Genomic DNA, 16,662 nt, shown 5'->3' with positions numbered 1-16,662 from the left:
GTCAAGGGCTACTTGTGACTGCACTGATAAAGGACCCACAGTGATCTCCTTGTGTTTAAAATACTACTTGTGAAATAGCCATGAGGCTATACAAAAAGCAGTCAACAAGTAGAAGCGTTGCAGAAAAAAAACTCAGACACTATTAGACCTGAGAGACATTAAAAGAAAAACCTTACTATAATGCTTTTTGTGTTTGTTCTAACAAATGGAATTCTAATATGAATCAAGACATCCTGGAGATGAATACTATTAGTTACTGTTTTAAAATTCTATAGAAAGAGGCAAGGCAAAGCCACAAAGTAAAAAATATTTTGTGCCAGTCTCTGACAAAATAAATATTAATAACATTTGGTTAATAACATTGGTTTTAAAAATTATTTTGGTTTGGTACGGACTATTGCATTGCTTGCAGTTATTTGCTGCACTACAGAAAAAGACGTGCACAACTAAATAAAAAACGCTAATATTGAAATGAATACACTGCAGTTTATTGGGTTTTTTTCCATTCCCACAGTGTACAAAAGTGTAAAGTGTCTGTAGAAATCAGCATGAGTACTGAAATATTTAGCATGAAGCAGCAGTGAACAAGATGGCAAATAACTGACCTTTGAAACGCCTTATCTTGCTGCATATAACAAGCAAGTTCATGTTTTCTACTGCTGTGAGCTATAGATCCTATCATTTTCCAATAGCCTTTGGAACAATATAACATAAAGGAGCCAATCCCATGATAGTTAATGTAAAAAGGAAAGCAACATTGCAATGCAAAGCATGCCTTCTGTAACTTTTATGTTGCCTTTCAGTACATTTTAAATACATTTTTTGCAAAATTATTTTCCTTCAACCTCATTTCAGATGTCTAAAACCTGTTCATCAGCAGTAAAATTTAGTGACTGTGCCGGGAAGAGAAACGAGTCAAGGTAGGGATGTTTGTTTAGGAACTCTGCATTCCCTGCACAGCGGTGGGCTTTTCTAGGGGTGTGATTTCCTGTCCTATCACGTAGCACACGTAGGGAAAGAAAAGGATCCTGGTACTAGAAGGAAACGTGTAATGTGGCGCCTATAATATGTACCTTGGAACACACAAAACAAAATTAATAACCTTGTTTGGAAGTTCTGCATAGGATCGCTACATGTGGCACTATTAGTCTCAGGCCCCCTACTCAGAAATGGCTCGCCACATCTCTTGTAAGACCACACAAGAATGTGCACTGCCAGCAAATATAATTTCTTATGAAGAGGGATGAAGAATCTTATTTAAGGGAACGTTCTCTTTGGAAACAAGACATTCTCATAACATTTCCAGCCTGACTTAGAGCAGCACAAAGGCCCTAAACGCTGCTTTCATACTTAGTAGATTAGTATTATGCTTTATTTATATAGTACCGACACATTTATGTAGTGCTTCAGAGAGAAACGTTCACTATTTGCATAATGTAATAATACCCAGAGATAAACAGAACTTACATCATGAATTTAACAGCCACTTGTGGAATAAATACATTCAAAACATAAGCCAGATGTTGTCAGGCATGTTAATTTAATGTCCCCTTTTGCTGTGCAAAACGTGACACCCCACAGCTAAAAACAAGCTTGCAGGTAAGAAAATATGTTTGGGATAAGTGACTCTGCTCCGGCAGCATCTAAATCAATAAATAAGCAATTACCACTGAATTTACTTAGAGCCAGAGCTCTCCTTTCAGCTGCTTTGGGCACTAGGCAATATATTTATCCAGAGATTGCAAGATATACCTTTTGAGTTCTTATAAATTGCAGTTATATGTATTAGTGATGTGTCGGCTTGCCCAATTTGCGGGCTCTTCTGTCTGCTCTCCCTGCCTGCGATCTTAGACTGCCGGCTTCCAACTACCCGGTTTTATAGGCGTGTGGCTGTCTGGTCCACCCCTTTTGTGATGTCATCAGCGGGTCTATAAAAGGAGGAAGGAAGCCAAGTGCTCGACTCGCACATCACTATTATGTATATATGATCATTATTTTAAGATAGCACTACTTCTACATAGCACCGTACAACTGGAAAAAACTGAATTTTGAAAAAGAGTTTCCATGCCTAACATAAACCTTTTCTTGCTGCCACCTCCGCGCATCATTGTGTGTGGTGCGTTTAGAATGGAGTGCAGGGTTTGGCTTATGCCAAAATTGCCTAAAAGCTCAATTTTAATCTCAGTTAACATTCACTACCCCCCTCATCAATCTGTCTCTATATATACAGTATTGAGTCAGTTCATTTGAAAAACTCCAAATCCAAGACTGTCTATAATAGTAATCCCCAACCAGTGGCTCACAAGCAACATGTTGCTTCCAGTGGCTTCAAAGCAGGTGCTTATTTTTGAATTCCTCGTTTTGAGGCAGGTTTTTGTTGAATACAAACCATGTGTACTGCCAAACAGAGCCTCCTATAAGCTGCCAGTACACACAGGACTAACAAATGGCCAATCACAGCCCTTATTTTGTACCACCCAGGCACATTTTTCATGCTTGCATGCTCCCCAACTCTTTTTACATCTGACTGTTGCTCACGGCTACAGAAGGTTGGGGACCCCTGGTCTAAAGCATTCATCATTGCGGGTAACTTCATAATTTGCTTATATAAACACAAGACAATCCAGTACTTTCTAAAATTGATACCTTTACAGACTAGCTAGGAAGTGGCGTAGGATGGTGGTTAGAGCCACTGAAATACTACCTCTCTCTTTACCAGAGTATGTCTGACATAAATCTGATATAAGTAAAGGTGGCCATAGACGCAAAGATCCGCTCGTTTGGCAACATCGCCAAATGAGCGGATCTTTCCCCGATATGCCATTAACGAGCATGGCTATATCGGGGGTAATCTAAACGTTCGGCCGTATGGCCCAACGATCCAATTAGGATGTGCAATGGGCTCCGGTGAGATCGGTCGGGTCAAAATCAAACCTGTCCAAACGACCGATCTCCGCTGGACGAAAGATGTCGGCACTCTCCACACACGATCTGAAAATCGTACGAATCGATCTGTGCGTCTATGGCCAGCTTTAGATATATCTATATACTTACTATTAAGGATTTGTATGCCTTTTTTTGAGTTTGTTCCTGATTAAATAACCCCTGGGGGTTAAAAAAATTATGTTTTGTGATAGCAGGTCTCTACTTTTTCTTGCTTACATACACAAGCAATAACTTTGGAATTACCAAGGTGTTACATACTATATCTCAAGCTATAAAGGTTATTAACAAAAATGAATATTTCTCTGTGTGACACTACAAACAAAACCCAATCCCTCCCCCAGAGCTATATAACCCAAATAAAAATCATTTCCTGTATTCATTCCAGGGAAAATTAGTAAATGATGTCAAAGGCTGAGCTGGAATTTCCCATAACAGGCTGCTGATAGCAACATGGATGGGTATAAGACGAGTCACATAAATAACTTTGAGAACTTCTACTGCAGCACATACTTTATACAATTCCAGAGAAATGTGTATGCAGCTCTACATCAAGGGTAAAGGTTACCAGTCCCATCAGAGTTAGTGGTTAAAAGTTGCTGTATAGCCATTCCTTTTAGTCCTTTAGTGCAATTAAGGAACAAAAGGAACAAAATCATCCAATTGTTTTGATTAGGAAAACTTTTTTTATTGCAGTAAACAGGGCAAAATCAGAAACTGAAAGTTTCAGATTCTGTACAGGTATGGGACCAGTTATCCAGAGTGCTCTGGACCTGAGGCTTTCCGGATAACAGATCTTTCATAAGTCTACTATAAAATCATGTAAACATTAAATAAACCCATAAGGCTGGTTCTGCTTCCAGTAAGGATTAATTATATCTTCGTTTGGACCAAGTACAAGCTACTGTTTTATTATTGCAGAGAAAAAGGAAATCATTATTAAAAACTGGTATTATTTTGATAAAATAGGAGTCTATGGGATACAACCTTTCCATAATTCTGAGAATTCTGGATAACGCGTTTCTGGATAATGGATCCCATACCTGTATAATGAGCTGCTCCTTATCACAAAGCTTAACAGAAGCTAAATTTTAGGAAAGGGAGAGATTTGTTGATACAAAGACTTCACTGTGGATTGGTAATATGTTTTCATTATGACTGTAGGACAAATGTAATTTCCTGAGCTGTTTGGTGCCCTGAAAACAACAATGTGGAGATTAACCAACTGACTGACTGCAATTTGTATAAATATATAATTTAGACTGTAAGCTTCACTGGGGTAGGGACCAATGTCAATGATGTACAATCTCTGTAAAGAGCTGCTGGATATGTTGGTGCTATGAAAATAAGGGCTTTAAAAATATAAAAACATTTGTTGGGTCAAAATACAAAGTTCCATGGAATTCTGTATCCATTCCACAGAAACTGAAAGAATATAGGGAAGTGTGTTAGAGCGGGCACCCTCTACCACACCCTGTAAGAAAAAGGCAGCCAATAAACTAAAAATCTTGCCAAGTACCAAAGGCAGAGAATAGATACAGGTACCCAAATTATTTAACTCTTTATGTACCAGAGCAGTGATAACTTTTCAAAGGATTATTTGTCAGTATGTACATAAACATTATAAACATATATAGACTTTTTAGAAGTCTCTTCACTGCTTCCAGGGTTAGATTCTGATATGAGAATCCTATAGGTGTGCTAAATTAAGTAACCCTGTACAATCTAGGTCAATCTGTTGTGGAAAACACGCTTTAACAGTGTTTTAACCCATTACCCCAAGTCTTATCTGCCATGTATATATACATACACACATACTTGTAGACCTGTGCTTAATAACTTAATTTAAGTCAAACATTCAAGCATGTTGAAATTAGTTTGCTACCCTAGGCCCAGCTCTTGTTGTCTTTCTGTGTGTAAGTGGGAGAAGTAGGTTGTGCTGCTATAAGTAAAATTAATATAGTGCAATGGTTATCTGGCTAGCTATGAAACTGATTTGAGTTATGCCTATGGTTTACATCTAAATACTGATATAAAGCAGGGATCTCGTACTGCAAGTACTGGCTGTAATAATTGCCTTCCTCCAAATTGGAGGCTACACCTAAACAAAACACACACCTTCTCCACACCGTTGATGTGGCGCTGCCTGGGGATAGCACATCAATAAAACAATTGATATGAATTACAAGTTGTATATAACTGGAACTACAGGGTCACATTCTGTCTCTGTATCTCTTAGGGACTCCTCAGACTCTCATGCAAACATTTTATTTTTGGAACTAGAATCTTAATTTTCTACCCATATCAGGAAAGTTACACAACAATCATTTCTGGTTTGCCATAAAAAAGGAAATTCCAATCTACACACTTAAATGTTGCCATAAGAGTCATGGTCATCACCCTGCCTTATGGCATAAACAGCAGTGTCTGCACTGATATAAACTGTGCCTCTAAAACAATACTACTGTTCACAAATGAGCTGCTTCTAAGCAAGGGAACCATTCACAATAAATGTTGGCTACAGTGCACAGGTTTTCACAACAGAAAAACCTTATAGAATACAGTACAATGTGTCCGAAGAGTATAATCCCAAGGTCCAATTGTGTCCACAATCCTTAGCCGGCTCCTACTTGTATCCCTTCAAGTCCAAATCCCAGTCACTAAAATGAAAGCCAGCGCCAATGGCACAGGGAACAGACAAACAAATATATAGGGTGATATTGTTTTATAATGTTGCCACCTCTTGTGTTCGATGGGAACAATTCTCTCCACCTTATAAGTGCCACCCTTATTTGGTATTTACCACCACCAGAAAATTAAAAACTTTCCTTTAAAAGCTTGTTTAGGTGGGTACTCAAACGCATATTGTCAACTTGCATGTAAAAAATCATGAAGTACATCTCCTGGTAAACGCTGTGAAATGACATGCAGCAGCAAGTGTAAAATGACCTCTTTATTTTTTAAAAATAAATTATTAAAATGCACTCACATGGCAATGGTTATTAAAAGGCATATCTATGCATCGTCCTGCTGGAGGCTCGCCCCGTGTGGAATGTCTGCACAAAGTCCCAAGGGCCAGGGCCTTTTGAGAAGATAGGCAAACCAAAAGATCCTATTTCCCCCAATTTCTCTCCTATCTGCGAATGCCTAGTGCTGGCTGGAGGGGTTGGCACCTCTCCCAAAGATCCGAATGCTCAGAGATTTGCCAAACACATGAAGGCAGGTGTAGCGGGGAAATCTCCTGCACGTTTATTTAGTCATATGATGTAACGTTTCGGCGGCGTGCCCCTTCTTCAGACATGACCACTTCTCATCTGATCTCATTAAGAGAAGAGACCGTAACTGAAGGATTGGTCTATATGCCTGATTATCTTCCAACTAGTTCAGTTTATTGGATTTACCTGCAGTGTGCAAGGCAGGTGACGTCACTGGAAGGCGCCCCACACCGTACACGAGGAAAGGAAGCTACAAGCTAACCTTACATCTTCTCAAAAGGCCCTGGCCCTTGGGACATTGTGCGGACATTCCACACGGGGGGAGCTTCCAGCAGGATGATGCATAGATATGCCTTTTAATAACCAATGCCATGTGAGTGCATTTTAATATTTTATTTTTAAAAAATAAAGAGGTAATTTTACACTATTTGCTGCTGCATGTCATTTCACAGCGTTTAGCAGGAGATGTACTTCATGATTTTTTACATGCAAGTTGACAATATGCGTGTGTGTACCCACCTAAACAAGCTTTTAAAGGAAAGTTTTTAATTTTCTGGTGGTGGTAAATACCGAATAAGGGTGGCACTTATAAGGTGGAGATAATTGTTCCCATCGAACACAAGAGATGGCAATATTATAAAACAATAGTACCCTATATATTTGTTTGACTGTTCCCTGTGCCTTTGGCGCTGGCTTTCATTTTAGTGACAGTAGAACCTGTAAGGAATTGGGTCCGCGTTCTGTTCGGCGCAGGCGCGGGCGCGTTAATGCGCGCCGGCGCATGACACAGGACGCCGGCGACGGGCGTGAAGGCGCCGGCGGTGGTCGCTGGCGCAAGGACGCGGGCAAAAATACCTAAGACGGACGTGCTGGCGTCAGTACTGCGACGCCAGCGGAAAGACGCCAGTTTGGCGCCAAACTAACAATATTTAAACCTGGTTCAGACTGAGATGCATTGCCTGGTTATTAGGTTGTTTAACTGAAACCCTAGCATCTCTATACTTCTCGAATTCCTGTTATCGACCCTTGCCTGTACCCGGACTACGATTCCTGCTGCCTGTCTTGACTTATCGGCCTGTTTCATCGTTTACGAATCTCGCTGCCTGCCTTCTGACCTCGGACCTCCTGACCACGACTTTGCCTAATCCCTTGTACTTCGCTTATCGTCTCATTGGCTACTCTCCACAACCCTGCTCCCTGTTCCACTCCAGGTGGGTAGCGGTTGTGTGAGGCGCTTGTGGGTTCACTATCTACGGCTCCAGCTCCTTCTACGACTGGATTATACTGGTAAGCCTGACAGTATAACCAGGCCCTAGGATGGATCCAGCTGAAGGAGCGTCTCCATTTGCCGTCCTAACCCAACAGCTGTCCTCACTAACACAAGCTGTTCGGGAGCTGCAAAGTGGCTATTCGCAGTTGCAGGAGCATATCAGAACCCATCCGCCAGTTGTCCTTCCTTCCACGGCTGCTGCTCCTCCTCCTGCTCCAACGGAAGTTTAGGTGATTACCTCAGGAATCTCCGAACCTAAAGTGGCCTTTCCAGAAAAATTCGCTGGTGATCGAAAGGTGTTCAGGAACTTCAGGAGCAACTGTAAGCTGCTGTTTTCACTTAAACCCCCCACATATCCCACTGAGCAAATCCGGGTTGGGGTTATCATTTCCTTCCTTACGGGTGAACCACAAACCTGGGCCTTCCGTCTCATGGATTGTCAAAGTCCTGTATTGGCCACAGTAGATTCTTTTTTTGATGCGATGGCAGTTATTTTCGATGATCCACACAGAGCCACCACTGCTGAGGCCGCCCTGCGTGCTCTGAAGCAAGGGGACCGTCCAGCGGAAGATTACACGCTGGAATTCCGGCAATGGGCGGATGATACCGAATGGAACCCAGCAGCATTAAAGAACCAGTACCGTTTCGGACTTTCATCTGAGTTAAAAAATGAGTTAGCTCGTACTGGCATCCCTGATAGTCTGGAGGATCTCATCCTCATTTCAATCCAACTGGATCAGAGGCTCAGGGAACGCCCGGAAGAAGAAAAGGCTGAGAAAGCAGGTCTTTCCCCTCAGACTTGGCTGTTACCATCCGCTCCTCCTCCTGTCCGAATGCCTTCCACAAGTTCTCCAGCTGCTCCTCCATCCATCTTCAACGTAGCTCCAGAGCCTATGCAGATCGGTGCTATTAGGTCTGCGTTAACTCCAGAGGAGCGTATTAGACGTCGCAGACTTAACCTCTGCCTCTATTGCGGACAAGCTGGTCATCTGCTTCGGGGTTGTCCGACCCACCCAACGGGTAAGAGGATTTTTGAAAAGGACTTTTCTGGGTGTCATGTTCCTGTGCCTCTCCTGACAGTCTCTTTATCTTTGCAGTGGGGAGACAAGAGGGTCGAACTTCAAGCAATTCTTGATTCTGGGGCATGCGGGTGTTTCTTGGACAATAAAGTGGCATTACAGTTCCAGATACCGCTCCAGTCCAAAAAGAATCCTATAGCTCTTCGTGTGGCAGATGGTTCTCTGATTACTTCTGGCCCTGTGGTGCAAGAGACTATCTCCCTTTTTGTTTTCTTTAATAAAGGGCATGCTGAACTCATGAACTTTGACGTGGTTTCTTCTCCTTTATTCCCTGACATCCTGGGATTACCTTGGTTGCAGTTACACAATCCCGTCTATCAACTGGGCAACTGGTGAAGTAACTTTTCTTTCAAACTTTTGTCTTTCCCAATGCATTCTCCCTTCAAATGGTGTATGTTCTTTATCTCCTGCCTCTGAGATCCAAGACCTTCTTCCTCAAGCATATTGGGAATTTACGGACGTTTTCAATAAAAGAGGGGCCGACAGGTTGCCTCCTCATCGTATTTACGATTGCCCTATTAACCTTCTTCCAGGGGCTCAAATTCCTTTTGGACGAGTGTATCCGTTATCTGAGTCTGAACTTTCGGAGCTCCGTTCTTATTTAGATGAGAATCTGGCTAAAGGATTCATTAGGCAGTCTTCTTCTCCGGCAGGAGCTGGGATTTTCTTTGTTGAGAAAAAGGATCATTCTTTAAGGCAGTGTATTGACTACCGAGATTTGAACAAAATTACAGTCAAAAATCGCTATCCCCTTCGTCTCATTCCAGAACTTTTCCAACGTTTGGCGGAGGCTAAGATTTTTTCTAAACTGGATCTTCGGGGTGCATATAATCTAGTCAGAATAAGGGAAGGTGATGAATGGAAGACGGCCTTTTGCACTCGTTACGGACATTTTGAATATTTGGTCATGCCTTTTGGTCTCTGTAACGCCCCTGCGACATTTCAGCACTTCGTTAATGATGTCTTCAGGGACTTTCTTGATATTTTCGTCATCATATATTTAGATGATATCCTTATTTTTTCTAACTCGTTGGAGGAGCACAGGTTACATTTGAAGAAGGTCCTGACACCTCTGCGCACTCATCAGCTGTATGCTAAGATTGAAAAATGTGTGTTTGAACAAACGTCTGTAGATTTTTTGGGTTTCTTCATTTCTCCCCAGGGAATCCAGATGGACTCCAGGAAGATCTCTGCAATTCTTGACTGGCCAATTCCATCATCTAAAAAAGCTGTTCAACGTTTTATTGGTTTTGCAAACTTTTACAGAAAATTTATAAAGAATTTTTCTCAAGTCATTCTTCGAATTACTGAGTTGACTCGCAATAATCAAAAGTTTTGTTGGTCACCACAGGCTCAGGGGGCTTTTGAGAGTCTGAAGACACTTTTCACTTCAGGCCCAATTCTTCACCATCCAGATGTTTCCCTTCCTTTCACCTTAGAAGTTGACGCTTCAGAACTCGCAGTGGGTGCTGTGTTGTCACAGAGAACTGGGATTCAAGAGGATCTTCATCCTGTTGCTTTTTTTTCCCGTAAGTTGGCCAAAAGCGAATGTAATTATGATGTAGCTGACCGCGAATTACTTGCTATCAAGCTAGCACTTGAGGAGTGGAGGTATCTCCTTGAAGGGTCTAAACATCCGATTCTCATCCTTACGGATCATAGGAATTTGGAGTATCTACGTTCGGCCAAGAGGTTGAGACCTAGACAAGCAAGGTGGGCTTTATTTTTTATGCGATTTAATTTTCATCTCACATACCGACCTGGGTCAAAGAATGTTAAGGCGGATGCTTTATCATGAATGTTCTCCCCTGAAGATGAAGTTCCTCTGGCTCCTGAGAAGATTTTAAACTCTAATAATTTCCTCCTGTTACAGTCTACTCTTGTAGATGGAATTAAAGATGCATCCATAAACGTTTGTGAACCATCATTGGTTCCCAAGGAGGGTTTCCTTCTTCATCAAGGCAAGATTTTTGTTCCGGAACAAATGCGTTTAGAGGTCCTCAAGAATATTCATGATTCCAAACTGGCGGGTCATCCAGGTGTCCAAAAGACTATTATTTCGGCCAAGAGATTATTTTGGTGGCCTGGGATGGCTAAAGACTGTTTCAAGTCTGTCTCATCATGTGAAGTTTGCACCAGATCCAAGGACTCTCATTCTAGGCCTATTGGTCTTCTTCAACCACTGCCAGTGCCTTCTCGTCCATGGGGATCAGTTTCTTTGGACTTTATTTCTGATTTACCATTGTCATGTGATTGTTCCACCATTGCTGTTTTTGTTGACCGTTTAACTAAGATGGCTCATTTTAAGTCTTTACCAAAACTTCCTTCTGCCTCTGAGACTGCTGATACCTTCATTAAGGAAGTAGTAAGACTCCATGGTCTTCCAGACGAGGTGGTGTCAGATCGGGGACCGCAGTTCACGTCACAGTTTTGGAAGTCCTTGTGTGGAGCACTTAAGATTTCGGTGTCCCTTTCCTCTGCTTTTCATCCTCAGTCCAATGGTCAGACCGAGCGAACTAACCAGACCCTCGAGCAATATTTGAGATGTTATTCTTCGTACCTCCAAGATGACTGGGTGAATCTTCTTCCTCTTGCGGAGTTCGCTTATAATAATGCTCATCATTCCTCCATCAGACAGTCCCCTTTCTTCGCAAACTATGGTCTTCATCCAGTAACTTTTCCCTCTGCCATTTTTGCTGATATTTTAGTTCCTGCAGTCAAGGACCGATTAACTTTTCTGTCCAATAATTTTCAGAAACTCCAAGAAAACATGAAGAAGGCTCAACAAAACTTTAAAACTTATGCTGATCGGAGACGGAGAGGCGACCCAGAGTTCAAGGTGGGTGACTTTGTTTGGTTGTCAACTGTTAACCTCAAGCTTTCTTGTCCCAGTAGGAAGTTGGGTAAACGTTTCTTGGGTCCTTTTCCCATAATTCGTCAAATTAATCCTGTGGCTTTCCATCTTAAACTTCCAGCATCCTGGCACATTCATCCAGTGTTTCATACTGCACTTTTGAAACCGGCCTCAACGTTTCGATTTCCTGGGCGTACGGCTCCTCCTCCGCTTCCTGTTGTGGTTGATGGTCAAGAAGAATTTGAGGTTGAGGAGATCTTGGATTCCAGGTTGAGAGGCAAGCGTCTTCAGTACCTGGTAAGGTGGAAAGGTTATGGTCCGGAAGAGAATTCTTGGGAACCAGCTTCTAACATCCACGCTCCGGAGTTGTTGGAAAAATTCCATGGAACTTACCCTGGTAAGCCTTCTGGTTGTCGCGTCCTGAGGCCGCTCCTTGATGGGGGGCAATGTGAGGAATTGGGTCCGCGTTCTGTTCGGCGCATGCGCGGGCGCAAGGACGCGGGCGAAAACGCCTAAGACGGACGTGCTGGCGTCAGTACTGCGACGCCAGCGGAAAGACGCCAGTTAGGCACCAAACTAACAATATTTAAACCTGGTTCAGACTGAGATGCATTGCCTGGTTATTAGGTTGTTTAACTGAAACCCTAGCATCTCTATACTTCTTGAATTCCTGTTATCGACCCTTGCCTGTACCCGGACTACGATTCCTGCTGCCTGTCTTGACTTATCGGCCTGTTTCATCGTTTACGAATCTCGCTGCCTGCCTTCTGACCTCGGACCTCCTGACCACGACTTTGCCTAATCCCTTGTACTTCGCTTATCGTCTCATTGGCTACTCTCCACAACCCTGCTCCCTGTTCCACTCCAGGTGGGTAGCGGTTGTGTGAGGCGCTTGTGGGTTCACTATCTACGGCTCCAGCTCCTTCTACGACTGGATTATACTGGTAAGCCTGACAGAACCCCTATTTTAAGTTTTCCGGAAGAACAGATAAAAATGGTGTAAAATCCAGGAAAATGTAAAATCAGGGAAATGTATTATGTATTATATTATAATATATAGGAGGGGCCACAAAACAACAATGTAAAATGAGGGGAAACTTAAAGTCAGGGGATGTAAAATTGAGGTTCCACTGTATAATACTGTATTTTAGTTCCTACATAAGATAAAGTAGTCCAAAGTAATTCCGGGTTCTCTATAAAACCACAGAGTGAAAATTTTACCATACAGAATAGAAAACTGGGTGACGGGAAATTGTTTATTTACTGCTAATAGATGTAAACTGTAAAAAAACAAACACTATTCACTTCACGGCTTTACTGGTACCTTGAGCTACATCTCCCTACCCTATCCCACTACTACCCTGGTCACATTATCCCTAATGACAATTACACTGTGCTCTCAACTTGGCTTGTTATCTCCAAAGTACTGAGTTGCCACAACTTGGCTTGTTATCTCCAAAGTACTGAGTTGCCACTTCCTCATCATTCTTGCCATGTTGTGGGCCCACCAGTCTGAAGACTGGCAAGGAAAAAGACAAAGACTTCTTCTTTCAGGCTTTGTAGAAATTTTGCACTAAAATGTTTAAAATATTCATTGGTCTTAGAATAATCACACTCCCCTCTCTCCATCCCCTTACTGCTGTTTTTCAAGTATTTTTGGAATGTGAGCTCATAGAGACCTTGCTTCCCGCCTCCATACAATAGACTCAGAACAGGCAGACGGCACTTCTGGAATAGGTTTATTGGGGTTACTGCTGTAAAACCTAACGCATTTCGGGAGTAAATCACCTATGATTAAGGGATTTACTCCCGAAACGCGTTAGGTTTTACAGCAGTAACCCCAATAAACCTATTCCAGAAGTGCCGTCTGCCTTTTCTGAGTCTATTGGATGTTTGCAGTGGGGACACTGTTTGACAGAGCACCTGGTTAGGAACATGCGGTGAGCAGTAGCGGTCCCTTTCTTTTGTTTTCTATCTTCCCGCCTCCATAGCCAGGCTGGAACTACAAGTTAAACCAAGTATGAATCATTTAACTGAATTGGATAATGTAGAACAGTTTATTTTCAATGTTGTACAGATTAAAAACATCAGTTAAGCCAAAAGCTGAACAAAATGCACATGACCCAATGAGTTTCAAGTAAATGTGGAAATCATCTGAATGAAGCTATGGTGTCCACAGTACACAAAGATTTACACTTCCTTCTCAGCAAGAAACACACAGTATAAAAAGGCAAAATGGCTTATTGTTATTATACAGTGTGGACATTGGCCGACGTGCAGCAGGCCCCTGTTTTTTCTGTGCTGGGTTATAGGGGAAGGAAGTTTAGAAGTACAAGACTCCTATATCATCATATAATACACAAAAGCCATGAATATCTTGTAAATTATATCCTTATAAACGGTGAGTTCTGATGTCATCAGTTATAAACGGTGAGTTCTGATGTAATTTCTGTCACATGACTCACTAAAACTTGTGTATTATAATAAATAAAGTACCCCCAGTTGTAAAATATGAGGATATTAGAAGTTAACTCGGAGTTCCATGACCTGTATAAAAACACTCGACCTTCGGCCTCGTGTTTTTATATGGTCATGAAACTCCTCGATAACTTATAATATCCTTATATTTTACAAGAGGGGGTACTTTATTCACTATATAATCTACAGTCTGGTCATTTCCCTATGGGACCAGACTGTAAATTATATCCTTATAAATGGTGCGTTCTGACATCAGAATGCGCCGTTTATATGAAACATCACTTCCGCCGCTGCTCTCTTCCTGCAGCTCTCCCTACGCACTCCCCCCCTCCCATCTGACTCGCAGGCTCAGATTTTACTTACAGCACAGTGCGCTCCTTTTCTCTCACTCCCTCTCAGATATGGCCCTTCATAGCTTCCGTCTCATGTGCTCCCCCTGCTGATCCCTGTCTGCTCTGATCCCCCTCCCCTTGTTGTTAGTGCGGGGAAATTCATTGGGGTGGGGGAGGAGTGATTATCAAAGGGGTGACGAGCGGAGCTATTGCAGCAGGAGCAGGTATGCTGGTTTTCTGTGTCAGTCCGTGCTGGCTGACAGGTTGATTCTAGCTCCTACCCATTTAACCAGTACTGCTCTGGTGCTGCTTCATTGCAGATGGGGAGTGGTGTGAAGCATCTTGCACTGACACAGTCTCACTTTTGACTCCCTGTATCTCTGTGTCCACTCTGTCTAACCCCCTCTCTGGTGTTTCTCCATTCTTTCTCACCAACTCTCCCAATTTTCACATAACCTCCCTCTCAACTCACACTCCCCCTCCCACCTCAGTCTCCAGTCCCTACTTCCTTGGCCTTTCCCCTTATGACATCACCTGTGGCAGGCAAGAAGGCAAGGGCAGAACAGAGCCAGACATCTTTGTAGATTATAATGCAGACATCTTTGTAGATTATAATGCATAATGTACCCCCTGCTATAATTTATAAAGATATTAGAACAGGGTCAGACAACTGTTGCTCTGAGACGGGCCACAGCTGAACGGCACACAAGGCAAGCCCTGTCTGTCATACCCCCTCCCACTCCCCAGTCCCACCCACTCAGCAACTTACCCCCATCTGCTCCACAAAGCCCCCCTACATGGGGCAACTTCAACCTTCCGCTCCTTTCCTTCCATATAGTCAGCAACTTCAACCTACCTCTCTTCCATGAACAAAACATGAACATAACTTGCCTGTCACCAACGGCCGATCCTAAGGTGTTAGAAAAGGTATGTGCATAGGGTCCTAGCACACCCCTGCCATTGCACCATAGGCACATGCTTCTTCTGTCTACACATAGTTCTGGCCCTGTTACTGCTTAAAAACACTGAAGTAAATGGGAATCTGTTTCAGTAGTTCTATCACTTATCAACTGAACAACAAATACCCATAATCACTGTGTATGCCATTACCCTCACACTGTTTGCACATACCTTCTGGTTTCTACAAGTTCCCTTTCTGTACCTCACATTAAACAGGAGCTGACACCTTATGAAATGATTCCAACACTGTCATGATAATCAAAAAATTTTTTTTAGCTAGCTGAATTTTTTTAGAGTAGTCATTCATAGCAAGCACCATTTTATGAAAGCTGTTGTGAAAGCAAGCTCTGCATCATCTTTAAGTATCAAATATGCGTCAGAAAGAAGGACCTGATGAAAGCACCCAAGTACAGGCTATATGAGATAATACACTGCAAGAAGTGGAAAGAAAATCCTATCTATGAAGTGATTGCTATTCCAGTGACATACAGTAGAGACATGAAAAACTATGTATGATTGACAGTGAAGAACTTTAAATAAGTTTATTACAAATATTGTTGTATAAACAAAACAAAACACTTTGGATTTAATGTTTAAGATGGAAAAGGCTTTTAATTATAACGATTTTTGTTTGTGGGTGACAGGTCCCCTTTAAAAGAATTGCTTTCTTCTAACCTCACACTGCTGAAGTAAGTGTCTTGTGCTGAAGTGATTGAAATCTGGCTCTACCAGCAGGTTTTACAGCTTTGTCAAATTAGCTCAGTATTTGTACATGGTGATATCTCCTAACTGGTTGCTCCCCAAAGCTGTGCAAGCTCTACTGTGTGGTTCTTGCACTTCACTAAATTAAACCACATTAGATAGTGTCACCCTTGGCCTAAAAACATAACCAGCTTGAACAAGAATCTCAATGTCTTAGCAGATGTAATTATTATATGCATTATTATAAACTATTACTCTATGCCACTGGCACAACAAATACAAGTCAAAATACGATTCACTATACATATCAAAATCTAATTTCTGAGGTAAAACTTAATGAGGTATACAAGCTCCCCCTTTAGCCTGTTTGTAGCATGGTGTCATGGGGAAGACAAACTCTTTATTAAAGTAGCACTGCCGCCTAAATGGCGTGTGTATGTTCTCCCCATGTCTGCGTGGGTTTCCACCAGGTACTCTGGTTTCCTCCCATGCTCCAAAAACCATACAGGCAGGTTAATTGGCTCCTGATTAATTTGGCCCTACTGTGTGTGAATGTGACTGGGGCAGGCATGGATAAGTTCACACAAGTTCAGAGCAGGAGGATTCCTTTTGAAAGGCAGAATTTACGATAAGAGATCCAGCCCTGTGCCTCATACTTGTTCTTTGACAGCATCATTTATTGTACTGCTAACACAGACTTAGTGCAGCACACGTGGCTCATTCTTTAAATTACCCCAGCCCCCAATAGGCTCTCACAGCTCAAAGTGTTTAACCAGGAGTGGGTCAAATACTTTGAGCTAACCCTAATCTCACATAATTTCAGTGTCAT

The 16,662-nt window shown here is 42.3% G+C and overlaps 1 protein-coding gene across 1 annotated transcript in view; it reads right to left on the bottom strand.

The window, feature by feature from the left end:
- LOC108695665 (septin-2A) overlaps positions 1-14,720 on the bottom strand; it is a 65,727-nt gene extending 51,007 nt beyond the window's left edge. The window contains exon 1 of the mRNA XM_041567052.1: positions 14,203-14,720. The gene's annotated coding sequence lies outside the window, so the exon portion shown is untranslated. The remainder of the gene's footprint in view (positions 1-14,202) is intronic.
- Between the last annotated feature and the right edge of the window lie 1,942 nt (positions 14,721-16,662).

This window comes from Xenopus laevis, chromosome 1L (genome assembly GCF_017654675.1).
Source record: "Xenopus laevis strain J_2021 chromosome 1L, Xenopus_laevis_v10.1, whole genome shotgun sequence".
NCBI classification, from domain to species: Eukaryota; Metazoa; Chordata; class Amphibia; order Anura; family Pipidae; genus Xenopus; species Xenopus laevis.
This window is presented reverse-complemented; position numbering and strand designations above follow the sequence as displayed.